This window comes from Salmo salar, chromosome 23, assembly GCF_965601325.2.
Source record: "Salmo salar chromosome 23, fSalSal1, whole genome shotgun sequence".
NCBI classification, from domain to species: domain Eukaryota; kingdom Metazoa; phylum Chordata; class Actinopteri; order Salmoniformes; family Salmonidae; genus Salmo; species Salmo salar.
In genome coordinates this window covers 9,551,461-9,566,939 of record NC_138313.1, presented here as the reverse complement: position 1 = coordinate 9,566,939, position 15,479 = coordinate 9,551,461, and the positions used below count along the sequence as shown (strand labels likewise).

Here is a 15,479-nt window from a genome sequence, read left to right as displayed (position 1 = left end):
TCTGAAAATGTCGGAAACATTTAACTTGATTGATGCTGTAGGTCACGTAACGGTGTATTACATGCAATATGCTTTGTGGACTTTACCAGACAGGTTGCTCTCCGGTTTTGTGATGAAACAAAGGTGTGGTTTTCTGGGTTCCCCAGTGATTTTACCCACGCACCGCTACTGCAAGTAAAGTTGGAAGTCCAGGTTTCAATAGGCGATACGATATTAATGTGTCATGAAAGGAGGGTGGATATTTGGCCTGGCGAAGCGGTTTTGTGCCCTTACTTAATGAGAGCTGCTAATTATTCTTTTTTTACTCCGCTGGTCTCGGGAAGAAATTACATGTCCTCATTGTCCAAGATCAAGTTAAGGCCAAGTAAAAATGTATCCGACACTGAGACAAGACCGGACTACAACACTGCAACCCAGGCATCCCTGTCACACTTCTCCCCAAAGAAGTTGTATTCCTCCAGACTGAGCAGGCCGCTCCCTAGGTCTATCACCTCAAAGATATGACAGCGCACCCTGGTGGTGCAACAGGAGCACAGGAGCCATTTTTTTATTTATTTACATTTTAGTCATTTAGCAGACCTCTTATCCAGAGTGGCTTACAGCTAGTGCATTCATCTTCAAGCTGGAATCCTTCATTGGTGAAACGGACATGTCCGTAAGGATATTACAACAACAAAGAAGATACTGCAAACAACAAACACAGTTATTTTTTTCCCTCTGACATCATTGCATGCAAGATAGAATAGCAGAATATGTACTGTACGTTGTTTTGTTTACCACACTGTCAGAGGCTTCTCTGCTCAGTTTATCTTCGGTTTCAACAACAAAATTGCTTTTGGAAGGGTTGTGTGATTTTTTTTTATTGGGCAGAGGGGAGGGTAGTGTGTTTTTTCCCCTACTTTACATTAGCTAGTTGCAGATTTTACTGTATAATTTCTTCCATCCTAGCAACATTTCATCATCTGCTTGCATGCTCCTCCCTTATAATCAAGGTGTTTTGGTACTTCCATTACATTTACATTTTAGTAATTTAGCAGACGCTCTTATCCAGAGCGACTTACAGTAGTATGTACTATTGTTTTCTAGGTGTTAACTTTTACTATACCACAGTCCATATAGTCTACCTGTCTAGTGTTCTATCCTGCACTCTATCCACCATTCATAGTGACAATAGTGCTGGGTGGATCGTTTGTCCAGATCTATAACAGGCTAACTAGGAATCAAATCACACATAAAAACATTCCAATCTGCATACAATTTCAATACGAATCCACAAGAACAAATAGGAATAGCTGATAGGCAGCGGAAAGGCCAGGTGCATGAAAGAACAGTGAAGACATGACACGCTGTGTGTCAAAAAGCTCCACTACTGATCTTGTTTAAGGACAATACAATTATCCTAGCCTACAACAACACAATGCAAAGAATACTTCATTATTGTTTTCAAGCAACTACAAAATTCTACTCTAGGTTGCAGTGAAAATGTCGTTTGAATAACGGCGCAAAAGCCTTGTAATTTGGAATGTTTCATTCAAAAGTTTAGGCCTAAGCTTCTTCTCCTTTATATAGGCTATATATTTATATCATACAGTGGACATCTAAGCCTATAGACCCCATTCTGTGTTTGCAAACATTGCCGCACTAGGGTGATGCTCTCAATTTGTTGGCAGAACAATGGGGAGTTCTTATAGAACGCCAGCAAAAAAAGCCTCTATTTACATGTTGCTTATGAGTGCATTTCAAGCAAGTCCGATGTGTGGAAGACATTTGAGTTAGTTGTGGAAGCTTACAATATAAAACAAATTCTGACAGTTTGGAACAGTGTAAACAACACTAAATAAATTATGTGTACCAGAGAATCTGTTCTAACTAAAACATTTAAAGCCTTTATTACTGCAAGAACTAAAAACAGGGACATCAGGCCCGGCGCTAGAACAAATCAGTTGGATCAGCATTTGATTTCCATGGGCAGCCGGCCAACAGCCTTATTTATTGAGATGTAAAAATACAAATGTTTAAACTGGGTGGTTCAAGCCCTAAATGTGTGTGTGTGTGTGTGTGTGGCAGGCTTACAATTATGGCAACAACAAAAAACATTTGAGAGTGCGCTGACCCTGGTGCTAGAGGGGGTACGCAGCTGGAGGTTGAATGTTTGAAGGGGTACGGGACGATAAAAAGTTATAGAGCATTTTAAACCGGTAATAAAATACACAACATAGGCCTACATACCCATGGCCACGTTCCATGTGTTGACGTACCCTGTTGGCGATCAGTAGGCTTCCTCATTAACGGTACATTGTTCTCTAACCTCAGCACCATATTCTGTATTTGTATTACGCATGGCCTACTACATGAAAGTGAAATACAGTAACATTTCAATGAAATTCGAATGCTTTTACTAACAACACTTCTCTTAGCTGTTCATATCGACATCTCCTTTATAATAAGCTAATGCACATCTTTGATCGCATTTGCAGAGCAAGGCAAGATGAATACCGACAGTAATTAAGTAGATTGGGAAGCATCCAAAACAGAATTGCCTCTTTACAACTACCTAGGTCACACAGGACCTATGTTGCATGTAAAAAAAAACATCCCCATTTTTACCACATTATTGCCGGACTTTTACACCTCCCATGCACATGCCGGCACCACCATTGACGAGTGGGAGTGTGTGATGTGGGTGGGCGTATATTTGAATAAATCCATTGAATATACACCATCACAAAGACAATAATTCATTTAGGCAGGTCCTAAAAAACATAAGACTAATAAAATGTATTTTCAATACAATAGAATAGCATATTTTGAGTTTAACTATATTACTGGCCTGTGCAGCCATGCAAATTAAATCAATAGTTCTTGTTTTGTTTATTAAAACACTTACATTCCCCACAGTTCCCCAGAGTCAACACACATATTTATAGTAAGATTTAATATAATGGAATACAACAGAATAACATAGAAATAATATTTTTACCACACAGTGTGTCACTGAATGTGTGGAACCGCTGTTAAAAAAGTGGTATTTATCACACCATGCGCTTACCAGTTAATTAATACATCCATTGACTATACATCACAAATAAATCCCTTATTCATGTCCTAAAAATCATTATAATACTATACTAAACACAAATATAAACGCAACATGCAACAGTTTCAAAGATTTTACTGAGTTGCAGTTGATATAGATAGATATCATCCTAACCAACTTGCCCTCCAAATACACCTCTGCTGTTTTCAACCAAGATCTCAGCGATCACTGCCTCATTGCCTGCACCCGTAATGGGTCTGCGGTCAAACGACCACCCCTCATCACTGTCAAACGCTCCCTAAAACACTTCAGCGAGCAGGCCTTTCTAATCGACCCGGCCCGGGTATCCTGGAAGGATATTGACCTCATCCCGTCAGTAGAGGATGCCTGGTTATTCTTTAAAAGTGCCTTCCTCACCATCTTAGATAAGCATGCCCCATTCAAAAACTTTAGAACCATGAACAGATAAAGCCCTTGGTTCTCTCCAGACCTGACTGCCCATGACCAGCACAAAAACATCCTGTGGCGTTCTGCATTAGCATCTAATAGCCCCCGTGATATGTAACTTTTCAGGGAAGTAAGGAACAAATATACACAGGCAGTTAGGAAAGCTAAGACTAGCTTTTTCAAACAGAAATTTGCACCCTGTAGCACAAACTCAAAAAAGTTCTGGGAGACTGTAAAGTCCATGCAGAATAAGAGCACCTCCTCCCAGCTGCCCACTGCACTGAGGCTAGGAAACACTGTCACCACTGATAAATCCACTATAATTGAGAATTTCAATAAGCATTTTTCTACGGCTGGCCATGCTTTCCACCTGGCTACCCCTACCCTGATCAACAGCCCTCCACCCCCCACAGCAACTCGCCCAAGCCTCCCCCATTTCTCCTTCACCCAAATCCAGATAGCTGATGTTCTTAAAGAGCTGAAAAATCTGGACCCCTACAAATCAGCCGGGCTAGACAATCTGGACTCTCTCTTTGTAAAATTATCTGCCAAAATTGTTGCAACCCCTATTACTAGCCTGTTCAACCTCTCTTTCGTATCGTCTGAGATTCCCATAGATTGGAAAGCTGCCGCGGTCATCCCCATCTTCAAAGGGGGAGACACTCTAGACCCAAACTACTACAGAACTATATCTATCCTGCCGTGCCTTTCTAAGGTCTTCGAAAGCCAAGTTAACCAACAGATTACCGACCATTTCGAATCCCACCGTACCTTCTCCGCTATGCAATCTGGTTTCAGAGCTGGTCATGGGTGCACCTCAGCCACGCTCAAGGTCCTAAACGATATCATAACCGCCATCGATAAGAGACAGTACTGTGCAGCCGTATTCATAGACCTGGCCAAGGCTTTCGACTCTGTCAATCACCACATTCTTATCGGCAGACTCAACAACCTTGGTTTCTCAATTGATTGCCTCGCCTGGTTCACCAACTACTTCTCTGATAAAGTTCAGTGTGTCAAATCGTAGGGCCTGTTGTCCGGATCTCTGGCAGTCTCTATGGGGGTGCCACAGGGTTCAATTCTCGGGCCGACTCTCTTCTCTGTATACATCAATGATGTCGCTCTTGCTTCTGGTGATTCTTTGATCCACCTCTACACAGACGACACCATTCTGTATACCTCTGGCCCTTCTTTGGACACTGTGTTAACTAACCTCCAACCTCCAACACTCTACTCAACAAATTGGATGCAGTCTATCACAGTGCCATCCGTTTTGTCACTAAAGCCCCATATACTACCCACCACTGCGACCTGTATGCTCTCGTTGGCTGGCCCTCGCTTCATTCTTGTCGCCAAACCCACTGGCTCCAGGTCATCTACAAGTCTCTGCTAGGTAAAGCCCCGCCTTATCTCAGCTCACTGGTCACCATAGCAGCACCCACCCGTAGCACGCGCTCCAGCAGGTATATCTCACTGGTCACACCCAAAGCCAATTCTTCCTTTGGCCGCCTTTCCTTCCAGTTCTCTGCTGCCAATGACTGGAACGAACTGCAAAAATCACTGAAGCTGGAGACCCATATCTCCCTCTCTAGCTTTAAGCACCAGCTGTCAGAGCAGCTCACAGATCACTGCACATCACTACATAGCCCATCTGTAAATAGCCCATCCAACTACCTCATCCCCATACTGTATTTATTTATTTATCTTGCTCCTTTGCACCCCAGTATCTCTACTTGCACATTCATCTTCTGCACATTTACCATTCCAGTGTTTAATTGCTATATTGTAATTACTTCGCCACCATGGCCTAATTATTGCCTTACCTCCCTTATCCTACCTCATTTGCACATGCTGTATATAGACTTTTTCTACTGTATTATTGACTGTATGTTTGTTTATTCCATGTGTAACTCTGTGTTGTTGTATGTGTCGAACTGCTTTGCTTTATCTTGGCCAGGGCGCAGTTGCAAATGAGAACTTGTTCTCAACTAGCCTACCTGGTTAAATAAAGGTGAAATAAAAAAAATAAAAAAAATAAGTAGGCCCTAATCTATGGATTTCACATGACTGGGAATACAGATATGCATCTGTTGGTCACAGACACCTTAAAAAAAAGGTAGGGGCGTGGATCAGAAAACCAGTCAGTATCTGGTGTCACCACCATTTGCCTCATGCAGCGTGACACATTTCCTTGGCATGGAGTTGATCAGGCTGTTGATTGTGTCCTGTGGAATGTTGTCCCACTCCTCTTCAATGGCTGTGCAAAGTTGCTAGATATTGCCAGGAACTGGAACACGCTGTCGTACACGTCAATCCAGAGCATCCCAAACGTGCTCAATGGGTTACATGTCTGGTGAGTATACAGGCCATGAAAGAACTGACATTTTCTGCTTCCAGGAATTTTGTACTGTATCGTCACAGTATCTCTGTGCATCCAAATTGCCAAAGATAAAATGTAATTGTGTTCATTGTGGGGCACTCTGATCACAACACTCTGATCACAACGTTGACATCAACAAACTGCTTGCCTACACAATGCCATATGCGCTGTCTGCCATTTGCCCCGTACAGTTGAAACCGGGATTCATCCGTGAAGAGCACACTTCTCCAGTGTGCCAGTGTCCATCGGAGGTGAGCATTTACCCACTGGAGTCGGTCGCGATGCCGAACTGCAGTCAGGTCAAGAACCTGGTGAAGACGACGAGCATGCAGGTGAGCTTCCCTGAGACGGTTTCTGACAGTTTGCATAGAAATGATTTGATTGCGCAAACCCACAGATTCATTAGCTGTCCGGGTGGCTGGGCTCAGACCATCCCACAGGTGAAGAAGCAAAATGTGGATGTCCTGGCCTGGCATGGTTACATGTGGTCTGTAGTTGTGAGGCCGGTTGGGTGTACTGTCAAATTATCTAAAATGACATTGGAGGCAGCTGATGGTAGAGAAATTAACATAAAAGTATCTGGCAACGGCTCTGTTTCCTCCAGTCAGCATGCCAATTGCACACTTCGTCAAAACTTGAGACATCTGTGGCATTGTGTTGTGTGACAAAACTGCACATTTTAGAGTGGCCTTTTATTGTCCGCAGCACAAGGTGCACCTGTGTAATGATCATGCTGTTTAATCAGCTTCTTGATATGTCACACCTGTGAGGTGGATGGATTATCTTGGCAAAGGAGAAATGCTCACTAACAGGTATGTAAATACATTTGTGTTAAACATTGGAGAAAAATAAGCTATTTGTTCATATGGAACATTTCTTGGGTCTTTTATTTCAGCTCATGAAACATGGTACCAACACTTTACATGTTGCGTTTATATTTTTGTTCAGTCTAATAACATTAACTCTGTGGGCTAGTGTAACGGCTGTCGTCACTGTAAGGGCTGTCGTCATGGAGAGAAGAAGACCAAGGTGCAGCGGAGTTAGTGTTCATGATTTAATTCAAAAAGAACACTGGAACACTACAAAACAAGAAAACACCGACAGCTCAACAGTACTGACAGCATAACACACTGAACAGAAACAATTACCCACAACCACAAGGAAAAACACACACTACTATATAGGACTCCCAATCAAAGGCAACTCAACACACCTGCCTTCAATTGGGAGTCCAACAACCAACTCACACGTAACATAAAAATCTCTGCCACGTCCTGACCAAAACTACTACAATTGCTCCCTCTGCTGGTCAGGACATGACAGTCACAAGAAAACCAAGATGCAGCGGAGGTTGTGGATTCATTATAAATATTTAATAAAATGAACCACTATAAACAAAACATCAAACAGCAACGAAAGCTAACAGTCCTGTCTGGTCAAAAACGAACGAGACAGAAAACATTCCCCCACAAAACCCAAAGGAAAAACCTGCTCCTTATGTGTGACTCCCAATCAACAACAACGAACTTCAGCTGTGCCTGATTGGGAGTCAGACACGGACCAAAACAAAGAAATACAAAAGACCTAGAAAAAGAACATAGAACGCCCACTCAATGTAACACCCTGGCCTAACCAAAATAAAGAACAAAAAACCCCTCTCTATGGCCAGGGCGTTACAGCTAGCCACATTGCTATGATCACCAGCAACTGTAGCAGTGGTTTCGACAAGTTGAGTTTCATCGGCACTTGTTGCAGCAGGTGATGCACTTTTTAAACCAATTTCTAATATCTATTTTGAAGGTAGCTAGGCGTACCTATCACTGAGGCACAGTGTTGTGTTTAACTGTAACGGATTGGCAGTCGTGGTGAAGGAATGAGGCACAGGAAGCAGCGAGTACAGGGTAGTGGCGTATTTAATGTACACTCACTCATCAACAAAAATATTCCCAAACACAGGGGAGAAAGTACACACGGCGTAAAATAGCGCCGACACGAACATGAACCGTCACAATTGAAATAATCCCGCACAACACGGAAGCGGACCAGCTAACATAAATAGCCCCGCTAATTAACCAAACTAAACACAGGTGTACAAAACCAAAAAGGGAAAACCAAAAAGGGAATCAGTGGTAGCTAATAGGCCGGTGACGACGACCGCCGAGCGCCACCCGAGCAGGAGGAGGCGCCACCGTCGGTGGGAATCGTGACATTAACTAACGCTCCAGCCACTACTAATTCGAAATGGTGGTGAAAAGAGACGTGACTTCATGATGCATATGATAGGTCTAAAACCCTGTCAGTCATTACTTGAGACATTTTTTATTTAACAATAATTATTTTTAGGTAATTTAAACTTTAATTGGCCTAAATATTATACATAAACCAGTTTTTATAGAAAACAAATATTTATTTAAAAGTTTTATTAAACTATGTATATTATTTGGACGGGCCGGGAGGTATGGTAGGGCAGGCCAGGCCCCCTAAGGCCCGCCCATAATGCTGGCCCTGAGTCGCATGCATTTGTGAATGCAATTGCCAACATGTTGCAGTTTATACAAAATGTTGGCTAATTATTCAAGGCTTCCTTTGTTATTTAATTTTAAAACTAAAATGTTTAAATGCATTTCAAAGCGTGACTCGTATGCTGTGATGACATGAACAAATGAATGATTGATCGACTGATACAGTAGCCTATATATTGACATATAGGCCTAAGTAAGTTATTGCATTAAGACAGCTAAACAGGGCACACTCTTTGTAATTATTATGTATCCCCATTAGCTGCTGGGGTCCAGCAACATTAAGGCAGTTATACAGTATACAATTTAAAATTCAAAAGGCACTGTTTATATATATATATATATATATATATATATATATATATATATACTACCGTTCAAAAGTTTGGGGTCACTTAGAAATGTCCTTGTTTTTTTAAAGAAAAGCAAATTTTATGTCCATTCAAATAACATCAAATGTATCAGAAATACAGTGTAGACATTGTTAATGTTGTAAATGACCATTGTAGCTGGAAACGGCAGATTTTTATGGATTATCTAAGAAGGCATACCGAGGCCCATTATCAGCAACCATCACTCCTGTGTTCCAATGGCACGTTAAAAGGCTAATTGATCATTAGAAAACCCTTTTGCAATTATGTTAGCACAGCTGAAAACTGTTGTTCTGATTTAAGAAGCAATAAAACTGGCCTTTAGACATGTTGAATATCTGGAGCATCAGCATTTGTGGGTTCGATTACAAGCTCAAAATGGCCAGAAACAAAGAACTTTCTTCTTAAACTCATCAGTCTATTCTTGTTCTGAGAAATTATGGCTATTCCATGAGAGAAATTACCAAGAAACTGAAGATCTCGTACAACGCTGTGTACTACACCCTTCACAGAACAGCGCAAACTGTCTCTAACCAGAATAGAAAGAGGAGTGGAAGGCCCCGGTGCACAACTGAGTAAGAGGACAAGTACATTGTTGTCTAGTTTGAGAAACAGATGCCTCACAAGTCCTCAACTGGCAGCTTCATTAAATAGCACCTGCAAAACACAAGTCTCAACGTCAACAGTGAAGAGGCGACTCCGGGATGCTGACCTTCTAGGCAGAGTTGCAAAGAAAAAGTAATATCTCACTGGCCAATAAAAAGAAAAGATTAAGATGGGCAAAAGAACACAGACACTGGACAGAGGAACTCTGCCTAGAAGGCCAGCATCCCGGAGTTACCTCTTCACTGTTGACGTTGATATATTTTATAACTATAAATATGACATCAAAATGTAGAAAATCTGATTTCCCCCTAGCTGACCATTGTCTACAGCTGGCTCCTATCATAGTGTAATGGAACAGGCAGGGAACGTGAGCTCATCTGTGGTAGTCGGTAAACTCTCAAACCTCTGGCCCGTAGCCCTGTGTGGTAAGTCCATATCAATGTTTATAAACACAGGGTCTCTACAGTTATTGTTACTTGTGGTCATAAACATTATTCTGAGTTAATTCTGTGAGGAGGGGGGGGGGGGTGTTCAATTTATTTTACAGTACAATGGGAGGGTCATGTGAAAATATTTTTTACATTGGGGAGAGGGGTGAATTTTTGATGACACACTTTGAGTTGGAACAGCCCCCCGTCCCCGACTAGGTGAGATAACCACATGTCACAGTAAGTACATTTTCCTAAATAAAAGTAGCTATCCGCAAAGTCGGTGCTAGTAAGAAAAGACAAGGAGCGTTAGGATTGTTAGTGCAAGAAAGACAAGGGTTTTAAAAAAAAAAAATCCTCCTCACAGATATAGTGCAGCAGCACATTTTCAATGTACAGTGGATGCTAATACACAGCATATTGCAAATGTGTAAGGGATCAACACTGTATATACTATTACTCCTCAGTATTATTTCTATCCAGTGGTGGAAAAAGTACCCAATTGTCATACTTGAGTAAAAGTAAAGATACCTTAATAGAAAATGACCCAAGTAAAAGTGAAAAGTCACCCAGTAAAATACTACTTGAGTAAAAGTATTTGGTTTTCAATATACTTAAGTATCAAAAGTAAATGTCATGGCCTCCCGATTGGCGAGGCGTTACTACAGACCCGGGTTCATTCCCGGGCTGTGCCACAACCGGCTGTAGCCGGGAGTCCCATAGGAAGGTGCACAATTGGGACAGTGCTGTCCGGGTTAGGGCAGGGTTTGGCCGGGGGGCGTTACTTGGCTCATCGCGCCTTAGTGACTCCTTGTGGCGGGCCGGGTGCCTGCGGGCTGACAGTTGAATGGTGTTTCTTCCGACACATTGGTGCGGCTGAGATCCGGGTTAAGCTGGCGGGTGTTAAGGAGCGCAGTTAGGCGGGCCATGTTTCGGAGGACGCATGACTCTACCTTCGCCTCTCCCGAGCCCGTTGGGGTGTTGCAGCGATGAGACAAGATTGAAATTGGGGAGAAAAATATATATATATCTAAAGTGAAAGTATAAATCATTTCAATTTCCTTATATTAAGCAAACCAGACGGCACCATTTTCTTGTTTATTTATTTATTTATTTATGGATAGGCACGGGTACACTCCTACATTCAGACATCTTTACAAACTAAGCATTTGTGTTTAGTGAGTTCGCCAGATCAGAGAAAGTAGGGATGACCAGGGATGTTCTTTTGAAAAGTGCGTGAATTTGACCATTTTCCTGTTCTGCTAAGCATTCAAAATGTAACTACTTTTGGGTGTCAAAGAAAATGTATGGAGTAAAAAGTACATTATTTTCTTTAGGAATGTAGTGAAGTAAAGTAAAAATAAAAGTTGGCAAAACATAAATAGTAAAAATATAAATAGTAAAAAAAACTACTTAAGTAGTACTTTAAAGTATTTTTACTTAAGTACTTTGCGCCACTGCTTCTACCAGGTGTATAACTCACCTGAACTCCCTGATGAGGTCCAGCTCCCCAGTGTCTGTCCTGTTGACCAGCGTGACTGGTTTACACAGCTCGTCCTCTTCCTCAGCCTACAGCCCATGGTGAAGGGCAGGAGGTAGTAGATACCAGCACTCAGCTTCCCCTTCCAGCAACACTATCTGTTTTTGGAAGAATCTGCTTATTAGGTATTTTACAAATGCAGTCACATAGGAGAGGAGCACTGACACAGCTGGCCACTAGGGGTCAGAAAACATCACTCAGGTATAGCAAGCTAGTTCTCTATGAGAGGCTATGGACAATGAAAATAACCTCCATCTCTCTCTGTGGCATGCTATAGAGCAGGGGTACTCAACTCTTACCCTATGAGGTCCGGAGCCTGCTGGCTTTCTGTTCTACCTAATAATTAATTGCACACACCTGGTGTCCCAGGTCTAAAGCAGTCCCTGATTAAAGGGGAACAATGAAAAAAAATGCAGTGGAACTGGTTACGAGGTCCAGAGTTGAGTTTGAGGGCTAGAGAGGGTTGCTTAAACTCCTTGTTCATGAATGACACATACAGCAGCTAAGGTAAATGAGTCTAAATGAAATGTGACGGGACTGACTGACCTCTTTGTCTCTTGATTCAGTGAAACACATCAGGGTGGAGTCCTCTTTAGTTTATTTTCCTGACACAGCAAACACAAGTGCATCCACTGACATCCATGAGGTTTTTATAAATAAAAAAATTCTAATAGAAAAACATGTTAAAACAAATATATCAACCTAATGGGTCACATGCCAATCTCCCTGTGCAATCCCCATTTATAAAATGTCAATGCATTAGCACAAACAACTTTATCGCCATGAGGAAATAAAATCACTCTCAATCAAGCTCAGACTAGACTATAGAGTATCAAGCCTGAGGGGTCTGATGGTGAGGTAGACTTAACAGATCTCTGGCTGATGTTGAGGGCCACAAGGCTCCTTGGCTCCCTTCAAAACACAGCTTAACCTTGCCCTGAGACATGGCTCTAGACTCCTATGGACTTCGCTCTAGACACCTCCTAGGAATCTACAGACATGTCTCAGGGCAAAGCCTTACCCATTCCCAACCGGGCCAAGGCCCCGGCACTACAGCAACATACAGTAACATACAGTAAGGACCTTCCAGCAGATAATCTCCAGACACACATTGTTTACCCTCCTCCTCCGTCTGGCTCTTTCCAATCCCACTGCTCTGACCAGAGAGGGAGCACACAGCTATTGTTTTTTTTCTCTCTTTTGTAATGTTGCAGTAAAGAAAACGAGGCGAGGTGAAGTCAAAAAGAGTACAAACAAAGAGAATGGGATCGATACCAACACTATGATTATCGACTGACCCAGAGTAAATTTGCCCCCAAAAGGCCTTCCTGCAACAACAACAAACAAACAGTGCTGCATGGCCCCCAGGCGCTGATATCTTCTAGTTTACCATGGTAGCACACATTAACAGACTTCAGTGCTGTTAATGAAGGAACTTATGGTGGATCCTTGCTCTGCTGTGATATTAGGAGTGGGTAGGCCTAATGGGTGCACAATGAGGAACTCAGGAGTAGAACTCAAAGACAAAAAGACCCTGTTCTTCGTCTAGTTGCACATACATACATACATACATACATACATACATACATACATACATACATACATACATACATACATACATACATACATACATACATACATACATACATACATACATACATACATACATACATACATACATACATACATTGTCCCAAACGTGCTGTGGACATTTAACCATTAAGCCACATTATTTCTGTCAGAGAGAATGGACAGGTTAACCAAACACCAGTGTGTAATGTATGATGTACATGTGAGTCCAGACTGTTCCAGTTCTTTAGTACCTGTATAGATGTGGGCTCTGCCAGCTTGAAGCCTCTTGGTGTTGCTGGCTGCCATGGTAATGGTGTTAGATAGTGACGACCGTCTACTACGGGCTTAGGAGGAGGGGATGACGATGTGCTGTCAGAGAGAGAGAGAGAGAGAGAGAGAGAGAGAGAGAGAGAGAGAGAGACGCACGCACACACAGGGGAACATCAGTTAAAACCAGCACCAAAGAAACAACATCTGCACAAAACAAAGACAGAAGAAACAGGCTACCCCTCCAAAACAAAGGAGATGGGCCTAGATATGCACCATTATTAAAATGTGTGATCTCAGGATTCAAACTCTTTCATTAATTTGTCGAGGCGTTCTAAATTACAAGTGGCGCAATCTCCTTCTAATCCATTATCTTGTTCAACTTTCCCTGGACTGCTAATTGCAACCATAAAATATCAATTCAATAATGAAGGGCTTGATTGTTTTTCAGACCACAGAAGAGAGATGCAAAGATATGTGATACGATGGTTACACCGTCTTAACATACAAGTTAAATAAATGGTTCCACTAGCAAGGAATTTGTCAAGGATCTAATGTGTATTGATGACAGGGCACTGTTTTAACAGTAGGGATTCTTCAATTAAGCTTTTGTTGTCATTCAAAGACGGACAACTAGTTCTCATGTACATTTTTTTTACTTGAGAAATACTGCACCTAACATCTTAGTTCGATGTAAATTTGCGCGACTAAGACCTTCGCAGTCGTCCAAATGAATTACAGATTTCTTGAGTTGTTCATTTGGAAAAATGTGAGGATGTGTACTGGCTACCGTGTCTCAAGGGGGACAGACAGTAATATTTGTTCTATTTTAACAATGAACCACATATTTCCCCGGATGTGTGAAGCATTCGCTTGGCGTTTCCACTACCAAATATGGTGATGAGAGGAAGCCCAGTGGCTGACAGTGCGAGAAGATGGGTTTTGGTCGACATTATGCACATTTTCTCATTGATGAAACATTTGATCTCAGTACAGTTTCTGTTCCTAAAACTAGAATCTGTTACGTACAGAGTGCTGTACGTTTTGTAGATTTGACGCTTTACCTTAGAATAAAAAAATATATGTTGTTTAGAAGGAGTGCAAGAGCAAATTGAGTTATTGCACACTTCAGATTATGCGTTCCCTAACAGAAATATGCAAATACATGCTAGAACGCGCCAATAGGATCTAGCTCGTGCTTGGTTCTGCACCCCTCCTTGCTTGTTCTGCCCACTATGACTAATTTGTTTCCATTCGAAAAGACAGACTCAAATTTTATAGGTCACATACATATTTAGCAGATGTTATTGCGGGTGTAGCAAAACGCTTGTGATAGACCACAGTCTATCTTGGGTTAGTTATAAAAATCTTTGCGCAGACGTTCACTTTGCCTAGCCGAGCTATGCCAGGAGCAAGCCGAAGCTAATTTGCATTCGGAAAGTATTCAGACCCCTTGACTTTTTTCACATTACAGCCTTACTCTAAAATGTATTTAAAAAAATGTCCCCATCAATCTACACACAGTACCCCATAATGACAAAGCAAAAACAGGTTTTTAGAAGTTTTTGCAAATCTAGTAAAAATGAAAAACTGAAATATCACATTTACATAGGTACTCAGACCCTTTACTCAGTACTTTGTTGAATCATCTTTGGCAGCGATTACAGCCTCGAGTCTTCTTGGGTATGATGCTACAAGCTTGGCACATCTGTGTTAGGTGAGTTTATCCCATTCTTCTCTGCAGATCCTTTCAAGCTCTGTCAGGTTGGATGGGGAGCATCGCTGCAGAGCTATTCTCAGGTCTCTCCAGAGATGTTTGATCAGGTTCAAGTCTGGGCTCCGGCTGGGCACTCAAGGACATTCAGAGTTTTGTCCCGAAGCCACTCCTGCATTGTCTTGGTTGTGCCATTAGGGTCATTGTCCTGTTGGAAGGTGAACCTTCGCCAAATCCTGAGCGCTCTGGAGCAGATTTTCATCACGGATCTCTCTGTATATCTCTCAGCCCCTGCCGCTGAAAAACATCCCCACAGCATGATGCTGCCACCACCACCATGCTTCACTGTAGGGATGGTGCCTGGTTTCCTCAAGATGTGACGCTGGCATTCAGGGCAAAGAGTTCAATCTTGGTTTCATCAGACCAGAGAATCTTGTTTCTCATGGTCTGAGAGTCTTTAGGTGCCTTTTGGCAAACTCCAAGTGGGCTGTCATGTGCGTTTTACTGAAGAGTGGCTTCCGTCTGGCCACTCTACCGTAAAGGCCTGATTGATGGAGTGCTGCAGAGATGGATGTCCTTATGGAAGGTCCTCCCATCT

General features: G+C 42.2%; 1 pseudogene; it reads right to left on the bottom strand.

The window, feature by feature from the left end:
* Window positions 1-398: 398 nt before the first annotated feature.
* Window positions 399-15,479, bottom strand: part of LOC106583989 (dolichyl pyrophosphate Man9GlcNAc2 alpha-1,3-glucosyltransferase-like) — an 82,402-nt pseudogene continuing 67,321 nt past the window's right edge.